General features: G+C 48.9%; 1 pseudogene across 1 annotated transcript; it reads right to left on the bottom strand.

Moving 5' to 3' along the window:
- Nucleotides 1-281: 281 nt before the first annotated feature.
- Nucleotides 282-9,584, bottom strand: LOC147096245 (zinc-binding protein A33-like; annotated as a pseudogene). Its single transcript, XR_015074584.1, has 4 exons — nucleotides 8,913-9,584; nucleotides 8,379-8,468; nucleotides 8,053-8,285; nucleotides 282-401 (listed from the first exon to the last, which is right to left on the bottom strand). The product of XR_015074584.1 is annotated as a zinc-binding protein A33-like (transcript).
- Between the last annotated feature and the right edge of the window lie 374 nt (nucleotides 9,585-9,958).

Here is a 9,958-nt window from a genome sequence, read left to right as displayed (position 1 = left end):
ACTAAAAGCAGTGCAAAGCCAGAGGAGGAAGAAGCTTCAGTCAACAGAACACAGCAAGAGAATAAAGAGACCGCACCACAGTCACTCGGAGATATGCCGGGGTTCGATGAACAGACTGTGGCTATCTTCTTGTTCAGTATTACTTCTTTGTACAGGATGTTTAATGCTTAATAAACCTGTTTTACTGATACACAATATACCTGGACCCAGAGAGGTTTGTGTAGTCACAGACAAATTATCCTAAAGAGCTTTTAAAAGCTACATCACCCCTCAGTCTTCTCTTATCTAGAGAAAAGAGCCCTAGCCTGGGTGCTCTCCAGTGGCTCCTCCCGCTGGATGTGGCCATCAGATGAGGACACAACTGAGCTCATCTCTGCTGTTCCCAAGACTGGAGTTAGTGCCTTCAGGAGAAGAAGCGAGGAAATTGAGGTTTGAGGGACTTCTACAAAGAAAGCCACATTATAAAAAGGCGATTGGCTGTGCTGGTGCTCAGCTCACTGTGCCACGGTCGCTGCACTCCACACATGGAGATCTCCCAGTCTGAGCTGTGCTGCCCTATAAGCTGGAGGGAAATCTCTTTTACAGTCCTCAGTGCATTGAGAAATATTGTGGTTTCCAGCTTATTATTTCATGAGGAAACTCTGTCACTGTAGTGTGGAAACTTTAGTTGTCCCCTTTCCCCCGCCCCTCCAGTGCCACACATCTGTTCCCAGCTGATGGGGTTCACTGGCAAACTGTTCCTACCAGATATAAAACACAAAGTGCTGGCAGTGCATGGCAGGCCAGTCAGTATCTGTAAAGAGAAAAGAACCGATTGATGTTTTGAATGTGAATCTTTTAATCAGAACTCGTGATGAGGCGTTATACACCTGAAACACCTTTTCTAATTCAGATTTATTGTATTAGTAGATTGTTTTTTATATTATTGTTCACACCAGATCTCTGCTAATACGGAAATGTAACCTGCTTCGAGCAGATACAGAAGAAGAGAGCAGCTTTGTTTCATTTCTCTACCTCCCTGCCTGTGCTGGGACGCCTCTTGGCTCTGATGTGAGCACCCTGCTTCTGCTGGGATGCTGATTGCCTCTGCTGTGTGCTTCATGCATCTGCTGGAATACACCCTGGTTCTGCTGGGAAACCCCATGCCCCTGTGTGATTGATGCTCCTTTCCTCTCTTTACCTGCCTCTGTTGGCCTGAGTAAGATCTGGATCTCAATGTGTGGCCAACAACAGTGCCTGTGAACTTTCTTCCACTATATCCCCGGGTATCTTGCTCCTGACAGACCAGGAAGCAGCGCCTGAACTTCCTGCTTTAGAGTTTTTGTCTGACAACATTTTTGTTCTTTTCATTCGCTTTGTTTGTATTGTTAGATTAATGAATGTAATAAAGATGGTGAGACTGCTCTAAAACCACGTGATCGCTGGTTGGATGCAAATTCATTACCAACAAAAAAAATCAATGAACGAATTCTGGGGATAAAATTGGTTTTGGGCGGTAGTTCAAAATGTCCAGCTAAGTCCAGAATGAGGTGTGAACTGCAGAAATAAACACAGGAAATGCTGGAAATACTCAGCAGGTCAGGCAGCATGTGTAGGGGGAGAAACCGAGTTTCAGGTCGATGAGCCTTGGCCAGAACTGCAGGAAGCCGGTGAGCTCGCTGCCTGTAATGTGGCTCCACAGCCGGAAGGTGGCGCTCCATGGCCGTGTCTCCGGTGGATTCCCGCGGTCCGGCTCACTCGAGCTGCTTTCCCACCGCGGCCATTGGCCACACTTCCCCAAGGCCCGCCAGCTTCACTCGCTCTCAGAAGGAACCGCATGAAGGTTCCGTCAATGACCAATTCCTGAGTCTGTTCCGCGACCCGTCTGCGTGCGATTCACAGGCTGAAATAGAAGAGCCCATGTCCAGTGACAATGACCTGGTCATTGGCCGGAGAGCCTGTCACTCAGTGAGGGGGCGTGTCCAGTGACAGTGACCTGGTCAATAGTCAGTTCCAACCCTCAGCTTATCAGCTCCGTCTCATTTTAATCGGGGTTTCACTGCAGAGCAGAGGAGCGCTGCAGAGTGAGTGAAGGCGGCTGGAGAGCGGGGAGGGGGGAGCTCGGGAAACGCCTCAGAGCCCCGGGACAGACCGGCTTTAGAAAGATCCAGAGTCCAAATTCATCGGTGGAGGGTCCGGGGGACACTCGGGGACATTTCCCGATAGTCAGTCCGCCTCTGAGGGCAAGTCCGCGGGCCGGATGAACCTGTTCCAGGGTCTGATCAGACACCCTGCTGAAAACAGATGTTTCCTCTTACGATCCAGATGCTGTCACGTTTTTCCACCTCACAGCAGCGTACATCTGGGGCACTAACAGACACCTCAACGGCAGCAATTTACTGTCTGAATTCAATCCAGTCTCCCCCTACACGACTAAACTCTCTATAAACAGCAGATATTTTCACACAGACCAGAGGTTTACAGATTGAAATGACTGATATATCAGATAAAATTAATCAGTGGTGTGAGAATCTCAAATTTGGCAAAGCCTAACGGTGTGATTTATATAACAATAGTTGCCAGGATAAAGTTACTCACGGTTCAGTTGACTCTGGTAAGATTATCTGGAGATGCAATATATAAACCAGTGTAGTTTAGCATCAAATCCCTGGGCTGGGACCTTCCACCCTCCCTCTGGCAATGAATGGACACAGCTGGGGTGACTGGGTGGAAATGTGGCTCTGGGCGCAGTCCACCTATTTCACCGCCCATTGGATTTCCTGCCACACACGGGCAGGCCCATTGAAATAATATTCAATGCACAGAATTACTTCAGTTTCAAATACAAAAACAAAATACTGCGGAAGCTGGAAATCTGAAATAATATCAGAAAATGCTGGAAATACTGAGCAGGTCAGGCGGCATCTGTGGACACAGAAACAAAGGTAACGTTTCAGGTCTATGAGGTTTCAAATATTGGGACTCGGTTTTCATTGAAATGTGACTACCGAGCTGTATGTACCTTCTGTGCATTCCCAGGTATATCCTGGGGTCGGGGGATGCGAATTGGAGGGAAGGGGTAGTGATCCGGAGAGGGAGAGGCAGTAATTGGAAGAGGGAGGGGCAGTGATTGGGAGAGGGAGAGACAGTTGAAGAAAATATCAGGGCATAAGGGAGAATTTCTACCCAAAATTCACAAAAATATGCCCGGAATTCAGAAATTTGAATGACGACCAAAAACTCCCATACCTACTAGGGGAAGAGAAAAATTGTGTAACCTTAGCAGCACACTATGTTACAGCTTGCCATAAACAGAGGGACAACCATTAAATCTAAGAAAAGAGTATATATAAATTATATGAATGTATATTTATACACTCAGGGATATATCTGTTTATACACTGTATGGATAGATCTGTGTTTATGTGTTCAACCATAAATGTTTTTCGATGCTTTGGCAACATAAGATGTACCTTGTCATGCCAATAAAGCGATTTGAATTGAATTGACCGGGGGAGGGAGGGGGCGGCGACCGGGGGAGGGGGCGGCGACCGGGGGGGGGGAGGGGGCGGCGACCGGGGGGGGGGGGAGGGGGCGGCGACCGGGGGGGGGGAGGAGGCGGCGACCGGGGGGGGGGGAGGGGGCGGCGACCGGGAGGGGGAGGGGGCGGCGACCGGGAGGGGGAGGCGACCGGGAGGGGGAGGGGGCGGCGACCGGGAGGGGGAGGGGGCGGCGACCGGGAGGGGGAGGGGGCGGCGACCGGGAGGGGGAGGGGCGGCGACCGGGAGGGGGAGGGGGCGGCGACCGGGAGGGGGAGGGGGCGGCGACCGGGAGGGGGAGGGGGCGGCGACCGGGAGGGGGAGGGGGCGGTGACCGGGAGGGGGAGGGGGCGGTGGCCGGGAGGGGGCGGTGACCGGGAGGGGGAGGGGGCGGTGACTGGGAGGGGGAGGGGGCGGTGACCGGGAGGGGGAGGGGGCGGTGACCGGGAGGGGGAGGGGGCGGTGACCGGGAGGGGGAGGGGGCGGTGACCGGGAGGGGGAGGGGGCGGTGAACGGGAGAGGGAGCGGGCAATGATCGGGAGAGGGATGGGCAGTTATCAGGTGAGATTTAAGTTCAGGGTAGGAGCATGACGGTATAAAATGAGGCAGAAGGGGGCAGATGTGTACAGCAGAACACTGCTAGGAAACACATAAGAACATAAGAAGTAGGAGCAGGAGTAGGCCATATGGCCCCTCGGGCCTGCTCCGCCATTCAATAGGATCATGGCTGATCCGAACCTAGACTCACGTCCACTTCCCTGCCCTCTCCCCATAACCCCTAATTCCCTTATCAGCTAGGAAACTGTCTATCTCCGTTTTAAATCTATTTAATGTTGCAGCTTGCACAACTCTTTGGGGCAGCAAATTCCTTAGATTTACTACCCTCTGAGTGAAGAAGTTTCTCCTCATCTCAGTTTTGAAAGGGCCGTCCCTTATTCTAAGATTATGCCCCCTAGTTCTAGTCTCACCCATCAGTGGAAACATCCTCACTGCATCCACCCGATCAAACCCCCTCACAATCTTATATGTTTCGATAAGATCGCCTCTCATTCTTCTGAACTCTAATGAGTAGAGGCCCAACCTACTCAACCTTTCCTCATACGTCAACCCCCTCATCTCCGGAATCAACCGAGTGAACCTTCTCTGAAGCGCCTCGAGAGCAAGTATATCTTTTCTTAAATATGGAAACCAAAACTGCACGCAGTATTCCAGGTGTGGCCTCACCAATACCTTGTATAACTGCAGCAAGACTTCCCTATTTTTATACTCCATCCCCCTTGCAATAAAAGCCAAGATTCCATTGGCCTTCCTGATCACCTGCTGCACCTGCATACTAACCTTCTGTGTTTCATGCACCAGGACCCCCAGATCCCTTTGTACTGTAGCACTTTGCAGTTTCTCTCCATTTAGATAATAACTTGCTCTTTGATTTTTTTCTGCCAAAGTGCATAACCTCACATTTTCCAATATTATATTCCATCTGCCAAATCTCTGCCCACTCACTTAGCCTGTCTATGTCCCTTTGCAGGTTTCTATTGTCCTCCTCACTCACTGCTTTCCCTCCCATCTTTGTATCGTCGGCAAACTTGGATATGTTGCACTCGGTCTCTTCCTCCAAATCATTAATATAGATTGTAAAGAGTTGGGGTCCCAGCACTGACCCCTGCGGAACACCACTAGTTACTGATTGCCAGCCCGAGAATGAACCATTTATCCCAACTCTTTGTTTTCTGTTAGATATCCAATCTTCCACCCATGCCAGTAGATTACCCCCAATCCCGTGATTTTTTATCTTGGTCAGTAATTTTTTGTGTGGCACCTTGTCAAATGCCTTTTGGAAGTCCAAATACACTACATCCACTGGTTCCCCTTTATCCACCCTGTATGTTACGTCCTCAAAGAATTGGAGCAAATTTGTCAAACATGACTTCCCCTTCATAAAACCATGCTGACTCTGTCCTATTAAATTATGTTTATCCAAATGCTCTGTTACTGTTTCCTTAATAAGGGACTCCAACATTTTACCAACCACAGATGTTAGGCTAACTGGTCTATAGTTTCCAGCTTTTTGTCTACTTCCCTTCTTAAATAAGGGTGTTAACAGTTTTCCAATCTGCCGGGACCTTTCCTGAGTCCAGGAAGTTTTGGAAAATAATCACCAATGCATCCACAATCCCTACCGCTACTTCTCTCAAGACCCTAGGATGTAGGCCATCAGGTCCGGGGGATTTATCCGCCTTAAGTCCCATTATTTTACCGAGTACCACCTCCTTAGTGATTTTAATCGTGTTTAGCTCCTCCCCCATTGCCCCCTGTTTGTCCAGTGTTGGGATATTTTTAGTGTCCTCTACTGTAAAGACTGATACAAAATATTTGTTCAGCGTCTTTGCCATCTCCATGTTCCCCACCACTAGTTTCCTGGTCTCATCCTCTAAGGGACCAACGTTCACTTTAGCCACCCTTTTTCTTTTTATATAGCTGTAGAAACTCTTGCTATCTGTTTTTATATTTTTTGCTAGTTTACTTTCATAATCTAGCTTCCCTTTCTTAATTCATCTTTTAGTTATTCTTTGCTGGCTTTTAAATGCTTCCCAATCTTCTATCCTCCCACTAGATTTGGCTACTTTATATGCCCTTGTTATCAGTCGGATACTATCCTTTATTACTTTACTAAGCCACGGATGGCTGTCTTTTCTTTTACTCCCCTTTTTCCTCAGTGGAATATATTTTTCTTGAAAGATGTGAAATATCTCCTTGAATGTAGACCACTGCTCTTGTACCATCTTACACTTTAATCTGTTTTCCCAGTCCACTTTAGTCAATTCTACTCTCATACCTTCATAGTCTCCTTTATTTAAGCTCAGTACGCTGGTTTGAGATCCAACTCTCTCACCCTCAAACTGAATTTGGAATTCAACCATATTATGGTCACTCATTCCAAGGGGATCCTTTACTGGGACATTTTTTATTAATCCTGTCTCATTACACAGGACCAGATCTAAGATTGCCTGCCCCCTGGTTGGTTCAGTTACATACTGCTCAAGGAACCCGGCCCTAATACACTCTATGAACTCTTCCTCAAGGCTGCCATGCCCAATTTGATTAGTCCAGTCAATATGAAAGTTAAAATCCCCAATGATTATAGCTGTTCCCTTATTACAAGCACCAACTATTTCTTGATTTATACTCCGACCAACAGAGTTGCAACTGTTCGGAGGCCTATAGACTATGCCCACTAGTGACTTTTTCCCCTTATTATTCCTTATCTCCACCCAAACTGTTTCACTATCCTGATCCTTTGACCCAATATCATTTCTGACTATTGCAGTGATTCCATCCTTGATTAACATAGCAACCCCACCTCCCATTCCTTCCTGTCTGTCCTTCCTAATTGTCAAATACATCATAAATATTATAGGAACATAGAAACAGGAGGTCATTCAGCCCCTCAAGCCTGTTCTGACATTCAATTAGATCATGGCTGGTCTGTGTCCCAACTCCATCTACCTGCCTTGGCTCCATATCCCTTGATACCCTTACCCAGCAAAAATCTATCAATCTCAGGTTTGAAATTTTCAATTGACCGCTAGAATCATAGAATGGTTACAGCACAGGAGGTCATCCGGCCTGTCGAGCCCATGCTGGCTCACTGCAAGAGCACTTCAGCTAGTCCCACTCCCCCGCCATTTCCTCGGAGCCCTGCAATTTTTTCCCTTCGGGTACTTGTCCAATTCTCCTATGAAAGCCACCTTTGAATCTGCCTCCACCACACTTTCAGGCAGTGCATTCCAGATCCTAACCACTCGCTGCGTAAAAATGTTCTTCCTCAAGTCGCCTTTGGTTCTTCTGCCAATCACCTCAAATCTGTGTCCTCTGGTTCTCGACCCTTCCGCCAATGGGAACAGTTTCTCTCTATCTACTCTGTCCAGAACCATGATTTTGAACACCTCTATCAAATCTCCTCTCAACCTTCTCTGCTCCAAGGAGAACAACCCCAGCTTCTCCAGTCTACCCACGTAACTGAAGTCCCTCATCCCTGGAACCATTCTTGTAAATCTTTTCTGCACCCTCTCCGAGGCCTTCACATCCTTCCTAAAGTGCTGGGCCCTGGTTTAAAAAATTCCACCCAAATCAAGCTTTTGGTCACCTGTCCAAATGTTTCTTTCTTTGGCTGGGAGTTAATGTTTTGATAACGCTCCTTAGGACGTGAAGTGCCTTGGGACGTTTTACTACCTTAAGGGCGCTATATAAATGCAAGTGGTTGCTGTTGTTGGCTCCTGTCAGTTACATGTCAGTGCCAGGAACTGGTCCACACAGAGAGAAGTTTCAAACGGAATACTTGGACAAGGTTTAGTTCTGTGTGGTGAGGTGACAACTCAGTTGTCCTCAGAATATGGGTGAGCCAACCAATAAAATGAAGAAACGGTGGCCGTGTAGGGAAAAGTCGGAGAAGCGCTTCAGCCTTTCCCCCAGTTGTCTGCTGGCCATTTCCCGAACGGGAGTGGACTTGGCTGATCCGAATGGAAATCCTTACCTTTAAGGCGGCGATGGTGTCCTCCTGGTCGAGTTGTGTCTGCGATCTCGACAGCTTTTGCTGAATGGTGTTTAATGTTTGGTGAATGTCCCGCAGGTTTTTCTCCAGTCGCTCCGAGATCTTCTCCACGTTCTCTTTCAGCTCGGCGATCAGGCGCTGCTCCGTCTTAATGAGGATCTGGTGCATTTTAGCAAATTCGGAGTAACAAATGTCTGCAGCTGGCTGGTCTGGTCCTGTGAAAGGAAAGTGTATCATCATCAGACCAGAATATAGGAGTGGGAGCTAGAAACAGTAAAAAGTGAAAAAAGCCAACAGGCAGAACCTACCCCGACTTGTAAAACCTGGTTTTGAGTAAGTTTAGCTTCCAGAAGAGTGGATTTCGCCCTGAGGATGTCAGACAACGACTTGAGTTTGTCCTGAATTAAAAGAGAGGTTCACAGGGTGAATGCGCTTGTTCGCGATAAGCAAATGGAAAGGTGGGGTGGGTGGACATTGAATGCCATGGTAAAGTTTTGGGGATGAATTTCCTGTGGGGAGACGGAATTTCTACCCACTCGGAAGGCTCCATTGTAACGTCGGCGTAACCCCAACTACACATGCCCCGGGGGTCACTTTACCCTTACTCGGCGGGGCGGGAAACACACGGGGTCGCCGGTTGTGCACCCCGCCCGATATTTACTCTGCGCTGACAGTAAAATCGGGGCAGGTTGAAAAATCAGTGCTTGAATCGAGACCCCGTCAGTTTTCCCGAGGGGCGGGTTAAGTTAAAATTACTCCCGTGTGTAAACGGGTTTACGCCCAAATTACGGCGGAGTAAGGAGGGGGTGAGAGAGAAGCCCAGAGGAACATTTTTATTTTACCTTGTACATCTCAACGGCTTCACTTATCAGCATGAAGTTGTGGGATCGGTGACTCTGGCCGTTTCTCCGGTCCAGACACATCACACAGATCAGCTCCTTGTCCGTCTCACAGAAGAACTTCAGCTCCTCCCGGTGCTCGCCGCAGTAAAAGGCGAGCCCCCGGTTGCCTTCCGGGCTGGCTTTGTGTCCCCGGGGCTCCGGCTGCACCTGGCGGCGAGGCTCGCCCTCCTTGGCGCCGGGACCCTGGATCAGGTTGCGAGCCTGTTCCGCCAGATTGGCCAGCGCCCGGTTGACCCGCAGGCTCCTCTCGGGGAAGACCTTGCGGCACTCCGGGCAGGAGATGGTCTCGCCGTCCACCCAGTACCGCTGGATGCAGTGCTGGCAGAAATTGTGGCCGCAGTCCAGGATCACCGGCTGGGTGAAGAGGTCCAGGCAGATGGGGCAGTTCAGATACTCCGCCAGCCCCTCGGCCTGGTGCTTGGAAGCCATGCGCGGATCCGCTGCCCCCCAGGCGCAAACTGCGGCGCAGCGACTTTCCTTCAGTTTCACCGCTTCAGTTTCCGGCTGTGTCAGGAATACGTGGAGCGCAGGAGGTTTTCTCCAGCACATGGGTACACCGCCAGTCAGAGCAGCAATACCCACAACAGCAAGAAAGTAGTTCCCAAATATATCTCTTGGCGGGAGCAATTCAATGGATTTCCTTGTATGCTGATAAAAAAAAAGTTTTCCGTTGTTTTTAAATTGAATTTACAAGATGGAAACAGCCCAACTGGTCCATGTCCTTGTTTATACTCCACAGGAGCCTCCTCCCACCCTACTTCATCTCACCCAGTCAACAGATCCTCCTATTCCTTTCTCCCTCATGTACTTATCTAGCTTCCCCTTAGATGATTCTATGGTAAAGAAGTTTCTCCTGAATTCCCTGTTGGATTTATTGGTGACTATCTTCTATTGATGGCACCTCGTTGTGGTCTTGCCCTCAAGTGGAATCATCTTCTCCACGTGGTAGATCAGACCATGACTATTTAATATTTTAGCGCACTATT

The sequence above is a fragment of the Somniosus microcephalus genome, unplaced genomic scaffold (assembly GCF_052327205.1).
Source record: "Somniosus microcephalus isolate GS21.2 unplaced genomic scaffold, FLI_Smic_1.0 unresolved_chr1, whole genome shotgun sequence".
Lineage (NCBI taxonomy): Eukaryota > Metazoa > Chordata > Chondrichthyes > Squaliformes > Somniosidae > Somniosus > Somniosus microcephalus.
Note: the sequence above shows the minus strand (reverse complement) of the source record. Positions and strands in the feature narration are given on the sequence as shown.